General features: G+C 45.1%; 3 long non-coding RNA genes across 3 annotated transcripts; 1 reads left to right on the top strand and 2 right to left on the bottom strand.

Moving 5' to 3' along the window:
* Positions 1–362: 362 nt before the first annotated feature.
* Positions 363–10,658, bottom strand: LOC146893815 (uncharacterized). Its single transcript, XR_015002680.2, has 2 exons — positions 9,927–10,658; positions 363–2,610 (listed from the first exon to the last, which is right to left on the bottom strand). It is a non-coding gene; the product is annotated as an uncharacterized LOC146893815 (long non-coding RNA).
* LOC146893816 (uncharacterized) lies at positions 867–7,847 on the top strand. The gene is made up of 3 exons (XR_015002679.2): positions 867–953; positions 1,914–2,004; positions 7,722–7,847. It is a non-coding gene; the product is annotated as an uncharacterized LOC146893816 (long non-coding RNA).
* Positions 10,659–18,794: 8,136 nt separating the features above from the next.
* LOC146893814 (uncharacterized) lies at positions 18,795–25,600 on the bottom strand. The gene is made up of 3 exons (XR_015002678.2): positions 24,871–25,600; positions 22,363–22,439; positions 18,795–19,452 (listed from the first exon to the last, which is right to left on the bottom strand). It is a non-coding gene; the product is annotated as an uncharacterized LOC146893814 (long non-coding RNA).
* Between the last annotated feature and the right edge of the window lie 1,899 nt (positions 25,601–27,499).

Below are 27,499 nucleotides of genomic sequence, written 5' to 3'. Positions count from 1 at the left end.
GCAGCAGTGGAGACCACAGTGTGTTGGAGAAGCTGGGCCAGCGGCTGTGGAGTAGAGCTGGGCTCAGCCTGAGAGACACACAGTGGGTGCTATGGATGGCAGAGCCAAAGAAGTAGATCCCAGGCCCTCCAGAGTCCAGAGGACCATGAGGTAACATCAGGCACTGAACTTTCACACTGTTTGAATTTGAGTTTGGATTTGATTATGTCTGTGCCTGGGTCTTCCCTACTGGAGTAAGAAAGTATCTAACTTATTTTTTACCTATTGGTGCCCACGTCAGAAGGACTTTGAACTTTCCAAAGAGACATTGGCTATTTTAAAGAGACTCTACTTTTAAAGTATTGAAAAAATTTAAACACCACTGTACTTTTAAAATATTTTTATTTTTGAAATTATAATGTAACTATGTGATTTTTCCTTTCCCTTTCCTCCCTCCAACCCATCCCAAGTACCCCCAACTTGCTTGCATGCAAATTCATGCCCTCTTTTTCTTTAATTGTTTCTATACATACATATATACATGCATGCATGCATATATACATACTCATAAATTTATAAATATAGCCTCTTATTCCATATAATGTTACTTGTTTGTATATGATTTCAGAGCTGAGCACTTGTTATTGAGAGCCCTTCCCTGGAAAAATATTCCTCCCTCTCTCCGTATTTCTTTGTTGCCTGTAGTTCCTTATCTCGGGCTAGGTCTCATGAGACTTCCCTCTTCCATGTCAGCATGTCTTTGTCATGAATGTTTAGGTCATGTTAAGCAGCTATGTTGATGAGACTTCACAGGTGTAGCTTCTTTAATATTTCTGGGAGACAGTCTCACAGCAAACTTCCTGTGTCTTTGTGTCTCTGGTTCTTCCAGTCCTCTTCCACAGTGATTCCTGAGCCTGGGCTGCCAAAACTGTGTCGAAGATGCATCTCTGCCTTCGGATCAGTTGGAGTTTTTGGTAACAGTCTCTCTTTGCTGCAAAGAGCGTTTTCTTTGATGAGGGTTGAGAACCACACTTACGTACGGATGGAAGAACAGATACTTAGGATGCAATTAGGGTTTGTGCTAGTGGTTGCAGTTTCTGCTCCAAGATCCATGACTTCTCTAGTCCCGAGCAGTTGGCTAGATTTCCAGCACCAGGCATGATCTCTCTCTTGTTGAGCAGACCCCCGACTAGAGAGCTGGATTTCCTGTTATCTACTGCACCGCGAGGGTTATCATGCCATGCTGGTAATTGTTGTGGCTCACAGGTGTCATAGCTAGGGAGAACTCTTGGTTGTTTCCCTCCCCTGGAAGCTTGCATCACATCTTCTGCTACTATGAATGCTAGATCTCAGGGAAGAGACTTCCGGGTCAGATTCAGCTTGGGTCCTCTGCATCCTGTGTCGGAAGTGTGTGGTGTCTTCAGCAAAGACCACTGTGCTTTTAAAGAACTGCAAACTGTGGGGATTTTAAAGTTATATTTTATATGTGATACTCACATGAGATCTTGGAAATGGCGTGTTTCTGGGTCAAGTTAACAAGGAGTCAGTTGTACTAGTTAGCTTGTGGACACAAGCCAGGGCCTTTGGGAAGAGGAAACTTCAACTGAGAAAATGCCCTCATCGGGTCAGCCTGGAGACCAGTCTGTGGGACATTTTCCTGATTAACGATTGATGTGGGAGGGCCCAGCGCACCGAGGCAATGCCACCCTGGGCAGGTGGTCCTGGGCTGTGTAAAAACAGCTGATGGTTGGAATAAGAATAATCACCATAGGCTCATACATTTGAATGTTTGATTCCCTGGTGGGTAGAACTGTTTTGGTGGGAACTGGGAAGTCTGGCCTTGTTGGAGGGGGTATGTCACTGAAAGAAGGCTTTCAAAACCCGATGCCAGGCCCGGTTTCTCTTTCCATGTCTCCATCTTATGCATAAAGCAGAAACTCTCAGCTCCTGCTGAACACCATGCCTGCCTGCCTGTTTGCCGCCATGCTTCCAAACATGACGATCATGAGTTAACCCTCTGAAACGGTAAGCTTTAAGTTATGCCTTCTTCTGTAAGTTTCCTCGGGGACAGTTTCTCACCACAGCAACAGAGCAATGACTCAGACAACTGTGCCGTGGTCACTATCACAGCCATAGAAACCAGATTGGAGCAGGTGGGATTCACTTCTACGAAGTGGTTGTTGGAAAGACTCAGTTCCTCTTTGAGGGCTGTGGTGCTGTATGAGCGACTGGCCACAAGCCACCTTCAGTTCCTTGACATGTGAGCCATTCCAACGTAGCAGTAATGAGAGAGAGTCTACTAAGAAGGCTGAGGTAATAGTCTTTTGTCACTTAATCATGGAAGTGACAGCCTGTCCTCACCAGTGTATTTGAGTCGTAGACAAGTCCAGTCCATATTCAGTAAGGCAACCTCATATAAGAGTATGCGTGTCCAGAGGTGGTAATCACACTCTGGCCACGCTGCAGCAACACATTTCAGATCTCAGAGTCCTTCATCTGCCCATTCTCCTCTGCAGATATTCCCCGAATCGGGATAACATTTCTTCTCTCAGTTCCTTCTTGGCTCCTATTACATAGGTTGATTTTATCTTCTGGTCTTCTTCTGTGCTATACCTCTGTTTATTTCATTGCCTGAGTTTAAGATACAGAAGAATAATTCTGGAATTAGCCAAAGCAATTAAGAAATATTTAAATTTTAGTTATTATTATCATGTGTGTGTGTGATGTATGTGGGCACTCGCATGCCACAGTATACAGGTGAAAGTCAGAGAACAACTTTATGGGTGTTCCATGGATTGAACTTAGCTCCCAAAGCTTACCAACAAGTGCTTTCACCCACTTTTCTTCCTACCTCTATCCCAGTAGAAAAACACAGAAGCAGCAAAGCCAGAATCCTCTCTGAAGAGTGGAAGAGAGGGAAGGTCAAGCAGGCAGAGAGAAATCCTCCGCGTCAGTGGTGGAAGTGGAGTGTGGAGAATGGATCCAAAGCTAATGACCTTTGTCCTTACCTTACTCCAGGAGACTCACGACAGAGGCGCTGCATCCCACCGTGCACAGGCTGCCAAGCAGAGTACAGCTGCCCTATAAGAGCTGAGGACTGGGAGTGGTGGGGCACCTTCCTTCCCCATCCACCTCACCCAGGTCTTTCTTTTGAAGCAGTGAGTTAGGTTTGAGCACTTGAGGACCAGTGAGGAGAGATGCTTCTAGCTCTCTATACCCCATCAACTACCACCTCAGGGTCTTCTCTTTGTCTTTCATCATAAAGCCATCTCCTCGGTTCCACAGTGCCAGCAAGCCTCTCTTGGGTCTCCTGTGCATTTCAGCTGCTAGCATCTCCTTTATAAGCCCTTTTAAAGCTTAAATCACACATTAAACCCCACACACTAGTAGTGGGAGACTTTAACACTCCACTCTTACCACTGGACAGGTCAGTCAGATAAAAAATGAACAGAGAAATAAGGGAACTAACAGATGTTAGGACTTAACAGACATCTATAGCATATTCTACCCAAACAGAAAATAATATACCTTCTTCTCAGCACCTCATGGAAGCTTCTCTAAAACTGACCACATACTCAGTAACAAAACAAACCTCAACAGATACAAAAAAATTGGAATAACCCCACATATCTTATCAGATCACCATGGCTTAAAACTAGAATTCAATAGCAACACTAATTCCAGAAAGCCCACAAACACATGGAAATTAAATAATGCTCACCTGAATCATCAATGGGTCAAGGAAGAAATAAAGGGAGATATTAAAGACTTCCTAAAATTCAATGAAAGTGACCACACAACATACCCAAATGGGATACAATGAAAGCAGTGTTAAGAGTAAAGTTCATAGCACTGAATGCCTATATAAAGAAGCTGGAAAAATCCCACACTAGTGAATTAAGAGACATTTGAAAACACTAGAACAAAAAGAAGCAAACTCACCCAGGAGGACTAGACAATAATAATAATAATCAAATTGAGAGCTGAAATCAACAAAATAGAAATCAAAAAATTGCAAAGAATCAATGAGGCAAAGAGTTGGTTCTTCAAGAAAATCAACAAAGAGACAAACCTTTATCCAAACTAACCAAAAGGCAGAGAGAGAATATCCAAATTAACAAAATCAGAAATGAAAAGGGGAACATAACAACAGACATGGAGGAAATACTGAGAATCATCAGGTCATATTTAGAAAACCTGTACTCCACAAAATTGGAAAACTTAAAGGAAATGGACAACTTTCTGGATAAATATCACTTGCCAAAATTAAATCAAGACCAGATAAGCAAATTAAACAGACCTATAACTTCTGAAGGAATAGAAACAGTCATCAAAAGTCTCCCAACCAAAAAAAGCCCAGGACCAGATGGTTTCAGCTCAGAATTCTACAAGATATTTTTCAAAGAAGAACAATACTCCTCAAATTGTTCCACACAATAGAAACAGAAGTAACATTGCCAAACTCTTTTTATGAAGCTACAATTACCTTGATACCCAAAGCACAGAAAGACATTACTAAGAAAGAGAATTACAGACCAATCTCACTCATGAACATTGATGCAAAAATACTAAATAAAATACTGGCAAATCGAATCCAAGAACACATCAGAACCATCATCCACCATGATCAAGTCGGCTTCATTTCAGAGATGCAGGAATGGTTCAAAATATGAAAATCTGTCAAAGTAACTCACCATATAAACAAACTGAAAATAAAAACCACATGATCATCTCATTAGATGCTGAAAAAACTTTCAACAAAATACAACATTACTTCATGATAAAAGTCTTAAGAGAACAGGGATACAAGGAAAAACCTAAACATAATAAAGGTAATTTCTTATGTTTATACAGCAAGCCAACGGTGAACAGCAAACTAAATAGAGAGAAACTCACAGCAATCCCATTGAAATCAGGAACAAGAACTATTCAATATAGTTCTTGAGGTCCTAGCTAGAGCAATAAGACAAGAGGAGATCAAGGAGACACAAATCGGAAAAGAAGAAGTCAAACTCTCACTATTTGCTGATGATATAAGATAGTTTACATAAGTGACCCCAAAAATTCTACCAAGGAACTTCTATAACTCATAAACACTTTCAGTAATGCAACAAGATACAAGACTTACAAAAAAAAATCAGTAGCCCTCCTGTACACAGATAATAAATGGGCTAAGAAAGAAATCAGAGAAACATCACCCTTCAGAATAGCCACAAATAGCATAAAACATCTCCGAGTAACTCTAACCAAACAAGTGGAAGACTTGTATGACAAGAACTTTAAATCTTTGAAGAAAGAAATTGAAGAAGACACCAGAAAGTGGAAAGATCTCCCATGCTCTTGGGTAGGCAGAATTAACAGTAAAAATGCCAACCTTACCAAAATGCAATCTACAGAGTCAATGCAATGCCCATCAAAATCCCAGCAAAATTCTTCACAGACCTCGAAAGAATGATACTCATCTTCGTATGGAAAAGTAAGAAATCCAAGATAGCCTAAACAATCCTGTACAATAAAAGAACTTCTGGAGGTATCACAGTCCCTGACTTTAAACTCTACTACAGAGCTACAGTACTGAAAACAGCCTGGTATTGGCTTTTACCTCTCCAGTTTTCTGAATACTTCATCTGGGAATTGATCTGCTCATCCTGCCAAGATAGGTAGACTAAATCTTCCCCACACAAAATAAATCTTTGGGCCTCTTGTACTCAACAGCTAATGGCAAGCACTGGTTCTAAGACTGGTGTTCTCCAAGGACAAGAAGAGGATTTGGGATTGCCTGCTAGCTAAAAAGCTGTCTCATCTTTTGCTCATTTATTCCTCCCAGATCTGTCCAAAGGCATTTGACAACTCAAGGTACTGTTCTTTAACAGGCTTCAGAGTCCAGGATAAACAGGTTTCAATCTTCAGAGATTCAGAGTTCCCAATTTCTTTTCATTGCCTTCTAAAATGTTCATATCTCTTAACCTAAAGCATTAACCTTTTGCTATAAAATCTGTTCCAGTTCTCTTACAGGTTCATGAGAACCTAGACAACCTAGAAGACCCTAAGAGAGACATACATGGATCTAATCTACACGGGAAGTAGAAAAAGACAAGATCTCCTGAGTAAATTCAGAGCATGGGGGCCGTGGAAGAGGGTTGAAGGGGAGGGGAGAAGCAGGGAGGGGAGCAGAGAAAAATGTAGATCTTATTAAAAATCAATTTGATAGATAGATAGATAGATAGATAGATAGATAGATAGATAGATAGATAGATACGCGTAATGGCAAAAAAAAAAACCAAAAAAAACAGAGAAAAGAGATTTGTTCATTGTGGTCACACTGGAAAGAGAAACAAAGAGATTTGTTCATTGTGGTCACACTGGAAAGAGAAACAAAGAGATTCAGTAACTCCCAAGTCCATCTTGCGGTCCTGACATGAGGGTTAGGTTTGATAGACGGGTGTCATGTCAGCATGACTAAGCACTCCTGGTCATGACATTGTTTTTTCCACGTATCATTGATCCTGCAAGGTGGTTTAAGTCAACAGAACTGTGGAAACTCTTCTAGCAGACAAATCTTCCTGAGAGACAAGCTCCCAATTTGGCTGGCGGCAGGACTACTGTCCTTTCTTCCCACTCCCGCAAGGAGACTCTTAAGGAATTAACTTCAAATTCCTTGAGGTCCTCTTCCTAGGTTTTAATAGACAAATGAAGAGGCACAGTGCCTCTGTTTAGAATATCTTCATCCCTGCCAGGAGGGTTATCCAACAACTAGCCTGATTAACATTTCCCTACTCAAAATTTCTCTTTCTTCCCTTTCTCTGTAAATTCCTCCACCAGCCCTCAAGACCTCAAAGTGTACCTTCTAGACATTCCTACCCACTCTCGGTGTCACCTGTCTTAAGCTGGTGACTCACTGACCCGCCAAGCACTCTCTGCTTTCTTCCCCCCTCCTACCTACTTCTGTCATTCCTCTGTCCTCCCAAGCCTTCCACTTCCTCCTGCTTGCCTCTCCCACCCTCCCCGGCTAAATTCCAAGTCCGGGAGGTAAGCCACGCCCCCAGACACGCCTCCAGACGAGGGCGGCTGAACGTGGTTTCTCCCTTGTCTCATTCCCGCGTCATTTTTCTCAGTCTTTCTGTGCAACATTTTTCTGCACTGAATATCCATGGGTCATCCATTTGCTGAAAAACATGACCTTTGAGAGCAGAGGTGTCTTGCTCAGCTTTGAATTTCCAGTGTCCAGCAAAGAGCCTCGAAGCTGTACGTGTGTAACAGTCAATACGCAGTTGTCGATTTGAAAGGAACTTTTCGGGGCTGATGTTGCTCATGCCCTAACTTATTATTTTATAGTCTTTATGTTTGCCTTTAAGCTTTTTTCCTTTATTTTATCAACATGATATATGATATTAGATATTTTACTGCTTCTTCTTTTTTAACTTTCAACTGACATACAAAAAAACCAAAATGATGTATATGAATGGGCTATTAAGAGATGTTCAATACATGTATACATTGTACAACGGTTTAATGGAGTTAAACATGTCTATTCCCGAACGACTTTATCATTTCTTTGTGATAAGAAATGATAAGAAGGGTCCCAAACCCTTCTTGTGCTTTGTGAATTATCCTGATTGAGTTTGATTTCCATGCTATGCTGTAACACCCCAGAGCTTCTTGCTTCCAACAGTAACCTAGTTATTGGTTAGCTCTCCCATTCCCCCCACCCTCCCTCACCATCACTTCACACCTTTTTCTAGACTAAGAAGAAATGGTATGAGACACATTCCCCTGAAGAGAGAAGGCCAGGGGGACTCATGGGAGAGGTTCTTCACCGAGGCAGTCAGAGTCGAGTGCATTCCACGGCTTGAATTTCCTCAGACTTTGAGCATGCAGTCTCTGGGTGTTACCTGGTGAGCAACACCTTCAACCAGCCTGACCTCATGCTTCTCAATCTTGTCACCCACTGTCATGAGGGAGAGTGTGGCACGGGGCATCTCAGACAGCAAAGACTGTTACATAAGTCAAGTTGAAAATATACTCAACACCTGCTAGGAGCCAGGCCCTCTGCTAGAGGCTGGGAATAGAGAGGTGACCAAGACGGATACGGGGTAGAGACCTCCAAAAGAATTCCAGAAAGAGCAGCTGCTGATGCTGGGAGAACATGAACAGTACCAGGTCCCAGATAAACATCTTAAACTCATTAGCTCGTTTAATCCCCATGGTAATTTCTATCATTGCCCTTATTGGACAGATGGAAAAACAGACGCCCAAAGAGCTTATTATCTCCCCCTGGATTAGCAAGTAGTAGAACTAGGGTTTAAACCTAGGGATGACTTGAGTCAATTCTTAGATACAAGGATTCTGCTTCCCCAACCGGCTTCTTCTCTGATCAACATCCGGTCTTATTCCCCGCCTTCTTCCAAAGGAGGCTGTAGGTGAAGGTGCATATGACATAAGCAATTCCGCCCTCCTCTGCTGCTGGAGGCTGCATACGTGAATGGAGCAATCGACCCTGCATTTCCTCAACATTCCTCCACCCGCGATACTCACTGACCGAAAGAGCCCACAGGCGGAAGCTGTGTCCGTTTGCACGTGTGCATGGAGTGATCTACCCTGCATTCCCCAGCCTTCCGAAAGAGCCTGCAGGCAGAGTCTGGGTCAGCTGACTCCTGGGTCTTACAGGCCTTCTCCATACCTTCCTCTGCCTGATACTCTGTGCCTCCTCCTCTGTTGTGAGCTTTCACAAGCTTCTTTAATGCTGCTATGTAAGAAGCAAAGCGAAAACAACTGCGCCTGCCTTGAGCCTATTGGATGCTCAGCAGGGCACATGGGCTGAGAACAAGAGAGGCTTGAGATGTGAAGCAGAATTAGAGAAGACCTCATCCTGTTTTTGTTTACTCCCACAGAGATGCTTGTTGGGTGTGAGGCTCCCGAGGTGCTAAGATAACCCTTTTGAGCACCCACATTCTCAAAATTTCAAAATTCAGCTTCCTGGAAGATTTCCTCTATAGAATACGGCCTCTTGCTGATAAAAGTCCAGTTTCTCATTGGAATCCTTGTGTATTGCTGATAATATGTGAACTGGTATAGACACTGGGGAAATGGCTTGTGGCTCCTCAAGAAGTGAAAACAGAGCTGGGTGTGGTGGCTTGTTCTTTTAATCCCATCACTCAGGGTGAGGGGACGGGCTGACTGAGTCAGATCTCTGTGAGTTCAAAGCCAGCCTGGTCTACATAGTGAGGTCTAGGCCAGCAAGTGAGACCCTGTCTCAAAATAAAATAGAAAAATAAAAATAAATTAAAAAGTTGAACATGGAGCCAGGTGTGGTGGTGCATGCATGTAATACCAGCTCTTAGAAGGTTGAGGCAGGGGGATTGCAAGTCTGATTCCAGACCTTTCCTCTAAGAAAAAATTATTACATGCCTTTATCCATTATTTATTGCGTGTATATAGTGTGTGAGCATGCTCCAGGGCCATGGTGTGGACATCAGAGGCCAACTTGCAGAAGGTAGTTCTCTCCTTCTGTACTGGGGTTCCAAGGAGTGAGCCCACAATTCGTCAGATTTGGTGATAGGTACCTCTACCCGCTGAACCCTCTCGCTGCTGCCCTGATTACTAAAATTTTCCATTTCGTGAAAATACAATCTAAGTGTCAAGCTCCGGCGGCCTGCCCAGGGCCACTCAGCAAAGTGAGTACAGACTTGGAACAGGAGTTGAGGGCGGGTCCTCCTGGGACAGGCTGAGAGCACCACCCTCCAGAGTCAGGTGACTTTTGACCATCTTTGCCAGCTTCATTCCCCTTCCCCTCTTTTTACTGCTGGCTATTTGAACCCTTTCTCATTTTGCTTCATCCTTTTGAGATGGGATCCTGTTTTGCAATTCAGCCTGGCCCAGAAGTCTTTATCTGTCTACCTCACCTCCAAGTCCTGGGGATGTGAGTGAGCACCTCTGCTGCTCCCTACCTGAATTTTCTTGTGGTCAAAGTGGCAAGATCTTCGTGGCAAAAACCAGGGAAGCAAACTGCAGCAGAGTGGGCTCCAGTGGGAAAAGCACCCTCTCCAGTGTGGGTGGGAGTTTTTCTGTCTCCCTCTCTTCTCTTGGCTGATAAATTTTGGGGATTTCATCCTCAGTAGAATCCCCGCCCTGGGTTGGCTCCTCGCCTTAGAGTGTTGTTTTCCCACATGTATCTCTCCTAAAGTTGCCGTTTGTTGCCATTGGATGGTTCTGGCTGCCATCCACCCAAGGCTTTGCCCATCTAACTTGAACAGAGCCTCCATTAAAGAAGCGGCATGTCCCAGCAAGCTCCAGAGGCATGTCGTGACCAACGCGAGGGAGGACACACCCTGGGAAACAGACCTTCTCTCCAATTGCAGAAATCGCTACTCCCTCAAAGTCCTCAGCATGCTGGAGGGGAGATTCCCGTCAAACCTTCCTTCATCTGCTCTACCCATGCTGCTGGACAGAACTCAGCCTAAGAAAGCAGAGGTGCTGAACACTAGGAAAGCCTCCCACAGTGAGGCCCGCCTTCCGCAGCTCAAGCAGAAGGTTCCCTTCAGCAGAACAAACAGTCTTATTTAATTGTAGAAAAAGGAACCTTCGCAGACACGGATCTACAGGAGTGTGAGGGAGACAAGAGAGACTAACAAGCAGGGGTAAATAAGATGATCAAAATACATTGAGTGTACATTCGAAAATGCCATAATAAAGCTCATTATTATATATACTTAGAATATACTAATGTTAACTTCAAAAATTAAATCAAACCCTTAAATTTGCCTTAAAGGAAGACAGATATAGAAAGAGAAACACTATTCTTACCCATTTTCTTTGAGATCCATTACTTTATGCAATGACTATATGCTAACAAAATATTTTATCCACTTGCTAAAATAATAATCCCTTCTCGGGTAGAAACTGGGCTTCTTGCCATCCCAGAGTCTGAGACCTCATAGCATCCTGCCCCTTGTCAATTTGCCCAGCTGGAGCTGGGAAGTACATTCTTCTCCACCTGAGGCAGCCCTCAGAGGAGAAACCTGAGAGCTGCCTTTTCTCCTCACATCTGCAGCAAGGATCAGGCCACGGGACCTTGAAGTTAAAATCCAGACTTTCTTTCCTGCCTCCTCCCACCAAAGAACACAGTGAAGCAGCAAGTTTTCCACAGGGAAACAGACAGACGCTCCGAAGAAATCTACCGGCACAATTTTCTTCATTTGCCAAAGCCTCAATTAACCTAATTAAGGCTCACCATCCACCTACGGATGAAAACCCAGCTCACTGTCCAGCTGTAACCTAGAACAATAAAAACTTCTTTGAGAATCCAAGGACCTGGAGCCCTGTGTGGGCTTATCAGCTTTTACACTGGATTAGGCCACTGGGAGGATAACAGGACTTCTAGAAGAGATGCAGGAAGGTGGGGGGAATATGTCCCAGCAGGCAAGGCGGGGCTCCAGCCCCTCTTCCTCACTGAAAGACTGTCTGTCTTGCTTCTTGACTTCTTGACGGAGTCCTGGCTTCCCCGTTTCTTTCCTTTGTCTCATGAATATTTAGTATTTTCCGTGAGAACATTTCTCTTATTCTTTTCTGGTGATGCAGGGTGAAGACAGCTTGCATACTGAAGTCAGAAGATCTCGGATTTTAATAAAAGAAATTTCTCTGGCTTGGAAGAAATGATTTTGCTTTCCCCAAACTTTGGTATCTGTTTTGGTGGCCCGAGGGCTGCTCTGAAGCTCTATGATAATGACAATGGAAGTTCTGAGAGCTGTGATGTGCCTGAAATGACTCTGGTGCTTGAGGACAGTACATTGGTTTAGGAGGATTTGTGTGAGTCTTTGACAGAGGATGGCTGGGGAAGCTAATGGAGATGAGGCTGCCCTTGTACGTGTCACACCAGACACCCTTCCAGAAGCCCTGATGGTGTGGTCCTCCCATTGCATCCCGTTGTATAATTTGGAAAATAAGATCTATATTGCCAGCACTTGGTGGACGCTGTCTTTCTTTTCTGACTTCCCATCAGTTAAGTAGGGGTGGATTAGTGACAGGCATTCTGGCATTTGGCTAAAGAAAATGTGAATTGGGGGTACATTGAGATTGGACTGAGCATCAAGAAATGCCTATGTTCCAAGTCACTTCCGTGTCTGGCTAGGTTAGCATGAGGCTTCCAGGAAAGTGCCTAACCCTTCTCACCCAGTCAACTGGTGTCGGAGCATGAAGGTACAGGACGGAGGGCAGGACCAAATCTGAATATAGACATGGCATGGTCTGGGAGGAACAAGATTTGAATAGACAGTGTCAAAAGCTGATCTTAGAGAGCTCTGTTCATCACTCGTGTTCCATCAACAGCAGATGAGAAGACCAGTTCTCCTTAGTACCCAGGGGAAATAGAGAAGTATACTGTCGAACACGAACTTGGTGGCATCATGTACACAAGTATTCAGTATAATAACGTAATGAGACCGTATTTCTTCTTTAACAGGAAAGTCACAGAATGAATCTGATTACGGTCCCTCCGTGGCAGCCACTGCTCTGTTGCTGGATTCCCAAACAGCAAGCGTGGCTGTGGGTATAATGCCAAGTTCTTTGCACCAGGATCAGACCTCATAAGCTCTTGACATGTCAGCTTGGCTGATGAAAGGCACGGGGCATTGCCTCAGATGATGAGACCCAGCTGAAGAAGCAAGTGTTCCTATGTCCAAATTCCTGCACACGTCCAGCAGTACACCCACGCACTAGGGCAAGATCTGCACACGTCCAGCAGTACACCCACGCACTAGGGCAAGAGTCACTTTCTGAGGTATTTCTCTGAATACAAGCAGCAATTTAATGTCGTTTTCTGTATACCTTACCTCTGAATTAATTCCATATATTTTCTTAGAATTACTAACTGTACAGATTCCTAAGAATAATGACTGAGGCAGCTGGATAGTTAATGAGTAGAAAATACTATTGTTTAAAAGTTAGTAATTTTTTATACTTACTAATACTTTTGTCTTAATTTTGTTTTGTTAGTTTTTTCTTTGCTTTTTTTTCCTTTTTTCTTTTTTTTAAAATAGGGTCTTGCTATATAGCTCTGACTGGCCTGAAACTTACTTTGTAGCCCAAACTGGCTTTGAACCCAGAGATCCTCCTGCCTCTGCCTTGCAAATCCTTGGTATTTAATGACAGTGACCACTCCTTACTTGCCAGAATTTTTGCACTTAAACATTATTATAGCTTTTCTTACTCCAGGCAGTCATTGTGCATGCTTCACCGAGCTTCATTTCAGAGGCTAAAGTTGAGCTCAATTTCACTTGGTTTTGATTTTGAGACGCATAGGGAAGCTTTGCCCGGTGTGCACTTGGACCTGCAATGTTCATCGCCTGGTGTAAGTCCAGGCTCTTAGCAGTCTGTTCCAGAAAGAACCAGGGGATTCTTGGGAAAGGGTTCTCCAAGTTGAATAAGAACAATACAGAAGTGGTTTACACTTAAGGGAGACACGATCTCACCTGGTTCTGTGGCTGTATCACAGCCCGATTGGGATCTACATATATAATTAGAGCCAAAAAGGAATAATAATCTAACAACAGTAGTTCAGCTAATGAGTTATAAGTTGTCTTTGTCTGTTTTCAATTGCTACAACAGAACACCTAGGGTTGGGTAACTTTTTTTTTTTTTTAAAGAATAGAAGCTTATTTGGCTCATGGCTTTGAAAGTGGATAGGTCAATGTTTGGGCAGCTCCATCTGGTGAGCGCCTTTGTGCGAACTTCATGGTTGAAAGTGGAGATGCAAGCAAGGGCGTGCCAAAGAGCCAAGCCTTAGGGGTGGACTTGCTTTATAACAACAGTATTCATAGTAACTCAGCCAGTGAGAGCCACAACTTACAACCTGGAGAAAAGCACCAGTTCTTTCATGTGGGCCCCACCCATGACCAAACGTCTCCCACTGACGCCAGCTCCCAATATTACCACGTTGAAGGATGAAGCTTAATCATGAATTTTGGTGGGAACAAGCTAGATTCACACTATAACAAGAACACTCACCCAATTAAAGAACAAAGAGACAGGCCAGACAGAGTGGCACAAGCCTGTGAACTCAGCACTCAGAAGGATTCAGAGTTTGAGACCAGCTTGGGCAGTATGTCAAGACCCTATCTCAAAATAATAATTGAAATAGGGAAACCATGTGGAACACAGGGGGAGAATCACGCAATACCTCTTGTGTGCATTGCCCAAGGCTGCACATATATCCCTATGCAGACACATGCGTAACTGCACGCTGGTTCAGCATAGCAGGGTGTGATCTCAAAGTTCTGGAGGCCAGAGATCCAGAGTCAAGACGTCAGCAAAAATGCTCCCAGGCATCTTGTACAAAAGTCGTTCTTGCCTCTTCACCTTCTCATGCTTGCCCAGATGCTTCTGGTCTTACGTCCACGTCCTTTCAACCCTGTCTTCACACAGCCCTCTCCTCTGTATGTTCCCGGTGTCTGTCTCATAAAGATCCCGACAAGATCCCCCTGGACAGCACAGACTAAGCACTTCCTGTCCTAAGCCTTATGTCTATCACATCTGCCAAGGCTTTTATTCTTTCCTAATATGGTATTGTGCATGGATTCTGCAATTTTATGGGGCCATTTCTTGGCCTCCTACACTGTTCTTAGAATCTAATGACAGTAAAACGCAAAGGGGAGGGGTGGTGTGCGCTCAGCTTTGCCCTGGGCTTCAGCAACAGGGGGCGGCAGTGATACTCCTGACAGCAGACCCTGGTGACAGTTGTACCTGAACTGACTTAACTATCCAGATGCAAGAGAGGACCTGGAGAGATGGCTCAGTTGTTGAGAGTTCTGGATCTGCCACATTTGGAGCTCCAGAGCTGCCGTCTCTGGCCCAGCCCCCACTCCAGCTCGAAGAGTACCTGCACTCACGTTCACATACATCCCTACACGGACACACACGTGTGCCTGTAATGGAAATGTTTCTTTTTAAGACGCTAGAGAAAAATCCTCTGAGCATCCAGAAAAACTTAAGATGGAGAGTACAGGGTGTATACAGGTCCTGACATTTGGAAGGGGTAGGAAGAGATTCCCAGAATCCTCTGGTCGTGGCTCTGTGGTTCAGCCTAACGGAGGAGCTTCAGCTCCCAGCGGCTCAGAGTGCACTGTGCTCTGCTTCCTGGGGAACAGCCAGAGTAGTGTCTGCCAAGGCTACATGGCCCAACCCAGGCAGTCTGATCGATCAGGCTGGATAAGAAAGGCATGTTCCATCCCCACACCAGTCTCAAAGTCAGCCCTGCAGAATCTCAAACTAACCTGGGCTCTCTAAATATAGGCTTGAATTGGGGGAGCGATGGGGGGAAAGCCCAAAGCTGCTTGCCGCAGGCCTGGGCGAGAACACCAGCAATTCCAGGGTTGGCGACTGTGCAGTAGGTGGACACTGAGGTGTGAGCCAGCGGGCTGCTGTGCCGCTGTCCTGCAGGAGTCACAGGTGTGGGATGCAGGCAGCGCAGGACAGGTTGGGGGCGCCAGTAACAAGCCCGACTGTCTGTTGTCAGCCCCGCTGGTCTCTAAGCAGAACCTGAGTTTTTGGTACAAATGATGACATTGCCTTTGTCCTGCCTGGTTGGCCTTGCTAATCTGCTCCTGGATGGGATCCTTTTGCACCTCCCATTCAGCACTGAGGTGGTCCCTGTCACCCTACACACTGTCTGGCAGGGCTCTCACCCTCACTGGCTTAGAGCCAGGCACTGTGGAGGACTGGGAGCAGCTGTGCCTTTGCAGCTGTGGCTCTGGCTTTGAAAGAGGCAGGACTCTGGGAGATTAGCTGCTGTATTGCGATAGGGAGCACTGCGTAGGGAGGAGGAGCATTATGTAGGGAGGAGGGGGCTGGCCGTGTTGTGATGGGGAGCATTACGTAGGGAGGAGGGGGCTGGCCATATTGTGATAGGGAGCACTACATAGGGAGGAGGGGGCTGGCCTGCAGATGCTAGGCATTTTTTCCTTACTCGGAGCCTATTTAGCTCTTTAATTCCTGCACCAAACTTCCCCCCTTTTTTTTAAATGTAGGGGGGTATTTGTTTTGGGCTCTAGCTTCCTGCTGTTGCAGTTTCTGTCAGACCAGTTTGTTTAAAAAGCACTTTAAATAAATACCAGCGAACAGGAAGAAAGTAAAATAATATTTTTTTTATTGCTTGAATTTTACTTCCTACTTGGGGGAGGAGGGTTTAAACAAAGTCCTCCTCTGGATATAGAATGTCGAGGGCCGGGGGGCTCTGAGATGGCTTGGTGGGTGAGGGTACCTGATGCCAACCCTGAGTTCAACCCCCAGGACCCATACGGTAGGAGGACAGGACCTGCTACTGGGAGTACTCTGACCTACACACACACACACTCAGACACACACACATGTACACACACAAGCACACGTGAGCACAAACACTAAATAAACAAGTAATACATCAATGTAAAAACAAACAAAGTACATGGAGAAGAATGTCTGTTGGTTGAGAGAGGATTGAAAAGAGAGGAGCCGTGCTACAAATGACCTCATCCACTATCTACACCAAGTGTAAACACGTCAAGGCTTACTCAGGATCCAGTGACTGTGGGTGGATTTTTATAGCATATTCTTAATATCGCTTATCAATGTCACCTGGCTTAACCTCATAGCTTCCACAAGACAGTTTCCACATAAACATACGTGTGTCTGGCGGGGACAATATGGTCACTGGTAACCTTCCTACCACCAGAGACAGAGAACTGCTTTCTAATCAAAGGGCCACCGTGTCCTGGAGCAGGATGAGCTCCAGAGAGCTCAAAGTGCAAAGAAAAAATGGGAAATTAATCTACTTTGGCCATAGGTGTGAGGCTGAACGGCCTTCATTTTTTAAATTTATTTATTTTTATTTTATATGTGCATTGATGTTTTGCCATGGGTATCGGATCCCCTGGAACTGAAATTACAGACAGACAGGTCCTCTGAGAGAGCAGTCAATTCTCGTAACCACTAAGCCGTCTCTCCAGCCCCTGGACAGCCTTTATTAAGAAGTACCTTGCCATATTAACTTTCTTCTTTGTTGCCTTGTGCCCAGCGGGAAGGCAGTCCCCCTCCCTGGGCAACTCTGCTCCATGAGAAAGCAGGGTTGCAGTGACCCTTGCTGGGAATGTCCTGCTCTGTCCACCCTGTAGGTTGCTCCCTATGAACTCCGTCAACTAGCATCCCTGGTGTCCTATGTTCAGGTTGCACTAGGAAAGCGGAGGTGACAGTAGTTAGGAAGTGGGGGGAGAAGGACAGGTCAGGTATTCAGTCCTTTGTCTTCCTTCCAGCTGAACAGCAGGCTGACTTTGATCTCTGTCCGGCTTCTCAGAGGCTTCCTCTGAACCCCGATACCATCCTCTTTCCCCTTCAGAACTACCCCGTGACATCCTAACTCGGACGTGCTTCAGGATACCTCACTGGTTTCCTTCAACCCCGCCCACACTTTTATAAACAGCCATTCACAGAAGCTTCCTCTTTGCCCTCGGAAGGTATGCCATCTCTCACCGGGCTCCAGTACTGCTTTGCGAGTGCCTGTCTCAGGGCAGAGGCGCTGGCACTTGTCTTCCCGCCGTGTGACCAGAGCAGCCTGGCCTTCTCCTCCTGGATGTCGGCCCCGCGCACCTGCGAGTGCACGCAGCAAGTTTAACTAGTTCATCTCTATTTGCAGCATCTCCACCTCTTAAGACTTTAAATATTTATTCAAGAAAGAGTAACCTGACATCATTCCTAAGACTGTCCGATCACCTGCTGCCAAGAAGGGGAAAGCCGGTGGTAGTCCCCTAATAAACCCAGAGCTGGCGGTCACAGCAATGTTCCGAATCACTGAAGAGAGCGGGGATTTGGGACCATGCCAATGAGAGGCTATGGACCTCTGCATCTGAGACCATGATGCAGGAAACAGGAAGTCAATTTGGCTTCTTTGCCAATGGCACGGGGATACCGTCCACACACATCTGCACGTTGGTGCGCCATCTTCTCCTAGAAGGGTCCCTGTGAAATACCCAAAATGTCCCTGCTGGCTGAGGAAATTTTCTGCACTGGGGTGATGATAATGAGACGCGGGCCAATGCCGGAAAACAGCAGAATCAAATGCTTTGTGCAAAGGCAAGAGGGTATTCAGTGCTAGGCTTCAGAAGCCGCCTCACCGGCTGGTCACAACTTAAGAGGCAGCAAACAAAGGAAAAACCTAAAGCAAGAGGACATAGATCCATGGTGTTGTGTGCTCAAGACATCCTCTATTTATATACAGCAGTCATTGTTTGGTGTAACATGGATGGTTTAGATACTCTGAACTAAACGCACAGTCTTTCTATCCAGAAACTATACTAATTTCCCCCATGTTAACAATTATAACTAATCTTCCGTTAGGTTGCCATATCTCTGGAAACCTCTAAAAAAATACTTGCTTTCAAAATCCATTCCAGCTCTCCCTCCTCAGCAGTGTCCATCATATATATAAATCTATTAGTGAGGGAGATGCCTCTCTGTATGCTGTGAATGTTTTATAACCATTGGTTAATAAAAAAAAACTGATTTGGCCAATAGCCAGACAGAATAGAGCCAGGCAGGAAATCCAAGCAGAGCCACAGGGAGAAGGAAGGCAGAGTCAGGGAGATGTCATGTAGCTGCCAAAGGAGTAAGCTGCCAGAACATTACCTGTAAGCCACAGCCACATGGCAATACAGACTTGTAAGAATGGGTTAATTTAATTGTGAGAGCTAGTCAGTAATATGCCTGAGCCATTGGCCAAACAATTATAATTAATATTAAACCTCTGAGTATTTATTTGGGAACTGGCGGGTGGGAAGAAACCTTCATTCACATTAGTGTTTTACTCTTATTTTTAATTGTATACAATTACAACGTTCCTTCTCCTTCCTCCCTCCAAATGCTCCCATATGCCTTCCTCAGCTCTCTTTCAAATTCCTGGCCTCTGCTTTCATTGGCTGTTATCACATGTATATGTATATACATGTATTCCTAATTATAACCTGCTCAGTCCATATAATTTTACTTGTATACATGTCTTCTGGGACGACCATTTGGCACTGGACAACCCATTGCTGTATTCTTGCCTGGGAAAGGCCGCCTCTGCTGATCCCAGCTTTCCTCAAGTGTCTGCAGTTCTTTGACGAGGGTTGAGGCCTTGAGGGCATTTCCCCATCCACTTTGGCATGTTCGCTGGTGTCTTTGTTCAGCTCACATTTGGGCCGTCATGCGCTGAGACTTTCTGGGTGTGGCTTCTGACATTACTCGGAGACACAATCTCACAGCAAACTCCCTGATCTTCTGGCTCTTACAGTCTTTCCACCCCCTCTTCGGAAAGGTTCCCTGAGTCTTCATTTGAGGACTGTTTTTGTGGATATATACATTGGGACTGGGCTCCACAGCTCTGCATTTTGATTGGTTATGGATTTCTGTGGTGGTCTCTGTCTGTTGCAAAGAGAAGTGTCCTTCATGGGCAGTGAGGACTACACTGATCTATGGGTATAAGGATGAGCGTTAATAGATTGTTGTTAGTGGTTATGCTCACTTAGTAAGTTAGTTGTCGATTCTCCTCCCATAACCATGACTTCCCTAGCAATGAGTGTTAGCCTGGTTTCCAGGACCAGAAAGGGGTTCCCTCTTATTGATCAATTCTTAAGTCAAATTAGGGAGCTGTTGGTTATTGACAAAGTATGTGGCTACTACTGCTCCGTTAGGGTCATTGTGAGTGGCCATCATCTCAAAGCCCCCCCCCAGGGGATCCACGTATCCCGCCATGAGCAATCCCTCGGAGGTTATACAGAGCACAGTCCCGCCAGTTACTGCTCCCCTCCCCGGTACTACATCGTCCTGACCAGCCTTGGTCCCCAACTTATCTTCCCAGAGGATGAGCTAACGCCACTCTAGCATGTCTGGCAAGGGTTTTCCAGAAACCGGTGGTTAGCCTGAGGGATTACCACACATGCCTAGAAAATTACAGAGCTAAGGTTCTCAGCTTTGCTAACACCAGCCTGGAATTTTCAGAAACCACTACACTTTCCTTCATGCCTGACTTCAAGCCTTTGGGTATATCTTCTCTTCAAAGGGTTCAGGCCCACGTTTGAGGTGGTTGCTTTTTCACCCCCTTTTTGAAGCCTTGTCTCAACTTTCAGCATCTGCCGTACCCCAGAATGAACAAAAACAGGGATGGCTCTGCCCCAGCCAGCAGGGCTCACTTTGCCCCAACCAGGCAGCTTCACAAGCGGCCCAGCTGTTTCGTCTCTACAGTGCCCTTGTCTGGCGCCACACGAGGCTTAGCAGAGCCAGACAAGGTTAGTTCAAGAGGAAAGAGGACAGGTCTCCATCTTTTCTCAAGGTCTGTGACTGACCTCTTATGGACAATTGCTTGCATAGCAATATATGTTCATAACTTCTAAAACTAGGAACAACTAGCTATACCAAACACAACGTTTAGTTCTTAGATCACGAATTTCAAATCCATCCATCCTGAAAAATGCATGGGTAGCTAGTTTATGGAGACAGCCCCCAATGAACCATACCTCTTAGTAATTAAAAACAAAACAAAACCAAAAACCTTTAGTTGTTCCCTCCCACAGGGAATCCGGGCTACCTTCATGACTCCCATTGTCCAGCAGGTTGTGGCAGAAGAGACACTCCACCCACTCTAGGCCCAAGCCTAAAGATGGCTCCCAGTTTTCAGTTTCTAAAACCTCTTAGGTAGCTTCTCGATCTTTTGGTTAAGAGCAAGTGCAGGTCTCCTAGCTGGCATGGAAGGCAGGCTACTATACTACAGAGACCACGTAGATAAGAGGTCATACAGAGAGTGCCCCCTGCTCTCTAGACAATACTGTCAAAGCCCCAGAGCTGGGCAATGCCTTTGTGAGGAGGGAACAGGTCGGGTGACAGAGTCTTGCAGTGTAGCACAGGCTGACCTCAGACTTGTGGTAGGGACCACCAAGGCAGCCTGGAACTACACAGTGAGCTCCAGGCCAGCCTGAGCTACAATTTGAGACTGTGTGTGTGTGTGTGTGTGTGTGTGTCTGTCTGTCTGTCTGTCTGTCTGTGTGTGTGTGTCTGTGTGTGTGTCTGAGTGTCTGCGTGTCTGTGTATGCATTCATGTGTATTCCCGTTGTCTTAGTTAGGGTTTTTATTGCTGTGAAGTGGCAGCATGACCATGAAAACATTTAACTGGGGTGGCTTGTTTACAGTTTCAGAGGGTCAGTCCATTATCATCATGACAGGGAGCATGGAGGCATTCAAGCAGATGTGGTGCTGGAGCTGAGAGTGCTACATCTTGACCAGAAGGCAGCAGGAAGTTGACTGACTGTCCCACTGAGGGAAGCTTGAGCAAAAGAGACCTCAAAGCTCACCCCCACATTCCTACATTAAGACCACACCTCCTAATAGTGCCACTCCCATGGGGGCCATTTTCTTTCAAACCACCACAGCCATGTAATCCCAGAACTTGGAAAGTGGAGGCGTGAGAATCAGGAGTCACACTTGGCTACATAAAGAGTTTGAGATCAATCTGAGATACATTAGACCCTGTTCCTCCAAATAAGACAAAACCAAGACAAACAAAACACATATTAAACAAGAAAGCAAAAGAAAACATACAGATGTGAAAATTAAAAGTATTGAGCTAGCCAGATAGAGTGGCACACACTTTGAATTCCTGCACTTGAGAGACAGAGGCAGGTGGATCTCTGAGAGTTCAAGACCAGCCTGCTCTACAGAATAAGATCCAGGTCAGCCAGGGCTACATAGTGAGAGCCTGTCTCTAAAAAGCATTAAGTCAAAATAAACTAGAAATGCAGATGTTGGGTAAAATGTTAACATGGTAAGATAATTCTAGTCAGGTCTTACAGTAACTGACTAGAGAGACAAGGTCCTCTTGACCACTGACAACGGGAAATATTTACTGAGACAGTGGTTATAGTGTGTGACAGTAATACCTAAAATGTGTTCTCAAAATGTAGAATGAGAGCATAGCATTTTATCTCCACTTATTCAGTGCCTAATTATCCAAAAGCAATAGCAAAGACAGGACATGAAGTTGGCAGGTCATGTGCTGAAACCAGATCCATATGTATATGCTACGGAAGCAGGAAGGGGAGAAGACATTAAGAGTGAAGGGGAAACCCACAGTGAACATACATTAGTAATGTGATTACTTTTCTCACTGCTGTGACCAAATCCTTGACAAGAAGCATTTTTTTTTTTTAGACATGTTTTTTTTTGTATCTTTAGAGCCTGTCCTGGAACTTGCTCTTGTAGACCAGGCTGATCTTGAACTCACAGAGATCCTCCTGCCTCTGCCTCCCGAGTGCTGGGATTAAAGGTGTGCACCACCATCGCCCGGCAACAAGAAGCATCTTAAAGGAGTAAGAGTTTGTTTTGACTCACAGTTCGAGAGGATCCGGTCCACCAGGGTGGGGAGGACATGTCAGCAAGAGCACATAAGACAGTTGGTCACATTTCATCTGCCACCATGAAGCGGAGAGCAAACAGGAAATAGAGTCAGGCCATAAAACCTTAAGTCTGACCCACCTCCAGTAAAATGACAACTCCTAAATATTATACGACCTTTCCAGATGACACTAGAGACCAATATTCAAAGACATGAGGGGCTGTGATGGCTAATCATGGCTGTCCATGTGACTACATCTGGAATGAACAAACCCCATCGGCTGGGCATGCCTGTAAACGATTATATTGATTGAGTCATTTGAAATCAGAAGACGCACCTAAAATCTGGGCCATACCCTCTAGTGACAGCCCACATACAAGGACGTGGGAGCAGGAAGCTTTTGCTTTTTTTTTTTTTTTTTTTTTTTTGCCTGCTTGCCCTTTTTCTCACTGGCAAGTTCATCTATTCTGCTACTGAAGCATTCCTTTGCTGGCATTAGAATTATGTGGAATTCCAAATTAGAATTATTTGGAATTCCAATATAGACCACAGACTAGCTGACACATTCAGCCTCGGGGACAGAAAAACTACCAGATTCTTGGCCTTTCTATCAGGAAACATCCATTGCTGGACTAACCAGACGGCAGCCTGCAAGCCACTCTAATCATTTGCATTGTGTATGTATGTGTGTATGTGTATGCATCCATTCTATAAGTCTGTTTTCTAAAGAACCCTGACAAATACAGGGACATTATAGATTCAAATCATAGCAAGTAATTAACAAGAAAGGAAAATAAAGCTAACCAGTTGTCTTCTCTCAGCGAACTCTTTTTCATCAGTCCCAGGTACTTTATCTTGGTCTCCAAAATGACCTCCTATTTCTGGCCCACAGTTCATGAGGTGGAAAGGATGCCAATTTGTATCTATTCTTTCAACCATACTTTCATTGAACAAATGTTTGGTGACCAACGACTACGGTCCAGCAAGCGTCACAGCACTTAACACTGGTGGGACCATGTCTTGCCGTCCTGACTGCTGCTATGTTGTGTTTGTTTTGCTCTGTTTCGGTTGTGCCAGAGAGCACTTCTTAGTCTTGCGGCATATTCAGAGACAGTTCTTCTATTGCACTGAACAGCAAATCTCAGACGTTCTCAAAACCCCATCCATCTCTAGGTAGCTCAGATTCCTTTTTGTGACATCAGCACCATTTATTTAATGTTTGCTGTGGCCCTGCAATCATTATTTCTAATCGAAATCATTTGTTTGTTATTTCAAATCGAAAGAACAAAAGAAGAAAAGATTCTTCTGTAAGGAAGAGGTCTAAGAGACGTTTCTTCTTATGGATCAATGGTCAGGAATAGAGGTGATGATGCATTACAGAACAACGTTGTTTATAAATAATGAGGTGCACTCGAGTGCTAAGTACAGTCAGGAACAGAAACAAAGCAAGCAGGCCTGGGTGAGCAACCCGTGCAGCGTAACAGCAGCTAAAATGTCTCCTGACATTATGACACCAAACTTGAGGGTGAGCTGAGGGGAAAGAGCCTCGTTCACCTGTGTCCCTGTCTGGGGACCTTCTCAGAAGGTCATGAGATGGTTTTGGCTCCATGACTTGAACAGCGCGAAAACTCCCTTAGGTTGGCCTACTAAATTATTGAATAGGCCTAGGCAAATAATAATAGCATTAAATATTTTATCAGTACCAAGAAAACATTTTGAATGTGTAGCGATTTTTTTCCCTAAAAAAATCGAATTCTAAAAATTCAAAAAATGGACGAATTCTAAAAGTTGCAGGCTTCAAAACAAAACCAAAATTCAGATGATAATGTAAGCTTTTGCACATTTAATATGTGAGAATTGGCTTCGTGTTTGCTAACATTGTCTATCCCATTGTGTGGAAAGCCCTTCTAATGCCCTGGTGTGGGTGGCTTTGAGGTGGTGGTCATTCGAGACTTGCTGCACAGCGGTGACGGCCACGGGCTGAGAAATTTAAGACCCAGTTTTAGTTTTCAGTCCCCAGTGAAGCTTACAAATGCTGAAAGCTATTCATTTTAGAGCTGATGGAAAGGTATTGAGAAAGAAAAAGAGTTCCCTGTGTCCCCGTGGCTTCAAAGAGTCCTGTTGACATAACCACATTCACCTAAGAAAAGAGCCCTACTAATGATATCCTTACATATTATGTGTAATTACATTATTACATATAATGAACTAACTCCTCGGTGGCCCTGTTTAATGGGAAGGGAATTCAGGCCTTGAGAGAAGAATCGTGCAGAAGGGGATAAACCAGGAAGGAACTCCCAGATGTTCTGTTTGGCTCAGATTACAACTTCCTTGGAACTTGTGATAAATTCTCCTCTTGCTGAGATTGGTGCAGTCACTTGGGAGCTCCAGGACAGCAGGACTGTATCTTTTTCTTCTCTCCCGGTTCCCACGCCTATCTAGATTCCCTTCCCCTCTCTCTGAGCACGTCACAGTCTTCATGCACGGCTTGGTCTACAGCCTACCTCTTAAGCTTAGCAGTCCCCGCTTGACCAGTCCTGTGATGCTGTTCATCCCCGGCCTTCACCTTCCAACCACGTGTAGATGAGTTTTCACTTCAGTAGCTTCTGGTACCAACCCCTCCGAAGAACTACTAGCCTATACTGTTGACTGCCTACTGGGCGGTTCCAAATGGGTGTGTGTGAGCCTTGAGTTCAGGATGTCCAGAGCTGAGCCCTTTATCTTCCCCTGAAGATCTGGTCCTCCATCCCCAAGTAGAACTTAGCCAGTGTTGGCGAGCTAGAATACCGTGATATGTTGACATACCGGAGAACATCCCACCGGGTGATGGGAAGGCAGCTGTGGAAAATTCCAGTAGATATCTTTGGTTAGTCATCACTGGAGAGCATACAATGATACAGCCACAGATAAATCCTTCCAGGGCTGAGAAATCAGCGTAGGATATAATCTTTGACACCACCCTCCCTAAATTAGCTATTTTTGACCCACGCCTGAAGTCAGAGCTGGTTTTAATACAGGTGAGGTTTTCCGTTGTTTCCACGGTCTGATCTTGGAGACTGACCTTCCTCGTCGGCTGCCTGATATTCCTGCATCACGACACCATCTTCCTTCCATCTGGGGCCGCATTCCTTGTGAAAATAGGGCCATGGGGGAAAATACGCTGGGTTGTCATTGTCCTTTTCTATTCCTGGGAGTGACCAACAGAACTCAAGACATTTTCCAACAAGAAGCAGAATGGGTGGAGAGGTTAAGAGCAGCAGGTACCGCAGATTGGGAAGTGGGCTGCCTGACTCAGACTCTTTACAGACTTGCCAAGTCTGCGTGGGCCTTTTGAATCCATGCACGAACAGGATGTGAGTCTGGATGTGGGAAAGAGTCAAGAAAGGGAACGTCGCACACCCCCTCCTGCCCACCCTCATCCCCACCCTCCTCTAATAAACATTAGTCACCCCGGTGTGGGACTGTCCCAGCCTGTTTGGCAACAGTCTTCCGAGTTGGACACGTTGGTGCCTTCTTGAAGGAACAAGCAAGTTGAAATGGACCAGAGCCTGGGGGCATGAACCAACTCACCAAAGTGTTTCCCTGGCTTGTGATGCAAAAAAACTGTGCAATTAGGAAGCCATAATTTGTCTACGTCGACTGGAAGAGATGGAGACACATTAAGCCCCACTGCCAGGAGCAAGGAGATAAGACTGACTTGCTGGAGCCAAATGCTGTGTGGCGGCCAGCAGCTTGGAGGCTTGGGTTTCTGATGAGAAGACGCTGTTGAGTTACGGCTAATTATAGCAGGAGGTAACTGTCTCCCAAGAGAGAAACCAGAATGGCTTTGCCAGGTTGTGACAAGCAGGATCCTAAGCGGTGTCTGAGAATTCTCTGGAAAGGCTGACCACTGAACAGCTAGCTCTTCTCCTCACTCAGTCAAGTCCTCCCCTGTGGGGTGAACAGAAGATGCTTCAGGTTTCTCTCAACATTTGTCTCGACCAAGTTCTGCCGAGTTGCTGATGACGTCATAGATGTGATCGTATGGCTTGGAAACAAATGTGTAAGCATCTCTTACTCCATTCACTTTGGCTAGGACAAAAGCTGAGCAGCTCAGAACCAACAAAAATTTACTCTTCCTTTCTCTGGATGCTGGGGAGCTCAGCCTATGAGGAACTCAGGTCTTCTCTTGGTCCATAACCCTGAAAGCTGACGGCTTTTTGTGACCCCACACAGCGAAAAGGGTCAGCTAGTGCCCTGGGATCTCCAGAGCTTTGCACCAACAACTAAATCACCTCTAAAAAGTCCCATCAACTATTCCCATCCTCTGGGGGTTAGGATTTCAACATATGGATTAGGGGCAGGAGGGGTACAGACATTCATACGATAGCGGTCACTAACTACTACCCACGTGTCTTTGGAAACACACCTTTAAAAAATGGAATGGACTTGGGAAAAAGTGATGTAGCTTCCTCCTACTTCCTCTTTGGTCTGCATCCTTCCTGCCCACGGCTCTGCCAACTTGTGAGTTTCTCCTTACCATGGTGAAGCGAGCCTGTGCCAAGAGCTGCTGAAATCCGTGTTGATTCATATCAGCACAAAGCACCACTCACTAAGCATCCCAGTCTAGAGTTAGCAGGACCTTAGGGTTTAGAAAGCAGTGAGGAAATACGTCCCTGGTGAGACAGGGCTGCAGCGAAATGTTCACAGGCTGCGTTCAGGAGTCATCTGCAGGGACAAGCGGAAGTGGGAGGGGGAGGATGAACCTATAATTATAGCTAATCTGCAAAATACTGAAAAGAAAGACCTGGGCATGCTGAGCGTGCTGGTGCAATCCTGTAATCTCAGAACTAGGAGGTTGAGGCAAGAGGATCATGGATTCAAGGCTGCATACACAGAATGTATCTTAAAATGGAAAAGGCATTTTGTAGTACTGGAATGGGCATTCTAGGGTCACCATAAGCAAAAATATCAGCAATTGCGGTATTTAAATGTGTCGTGTGCGTATTTCTGCACACACCCCTGTTCAACAAGAAGCTGTTCTTTTCTTATTTCGTACTTTGAAATATTTAGGGGTTTCCTTCTGCCATTTACAGAGTGGTCCCTAAAACTTATTCTCTTAAAATTTAAATTTAACTTATAAACATGTTCCTT

The sequence above is a fragment of the Myodes glareolus genome, chromosome 8 (genome assembly GCF_982192425.1).
Source record: "Myodes glareolus chromosome 8, mMyoGla1.1, whole genome shotgun sequence".
Taxonomy (NCBI): Eukaryota; Metazoa; Chordata; class Mammalia; order Rodentia; family Cricetidae; genus Myodes; species Myodes glareolus.
Note: the sequence above shows the minus strand (reverse complement) of the source record. Positions and strands in the feature narration are given on the sequence as shown.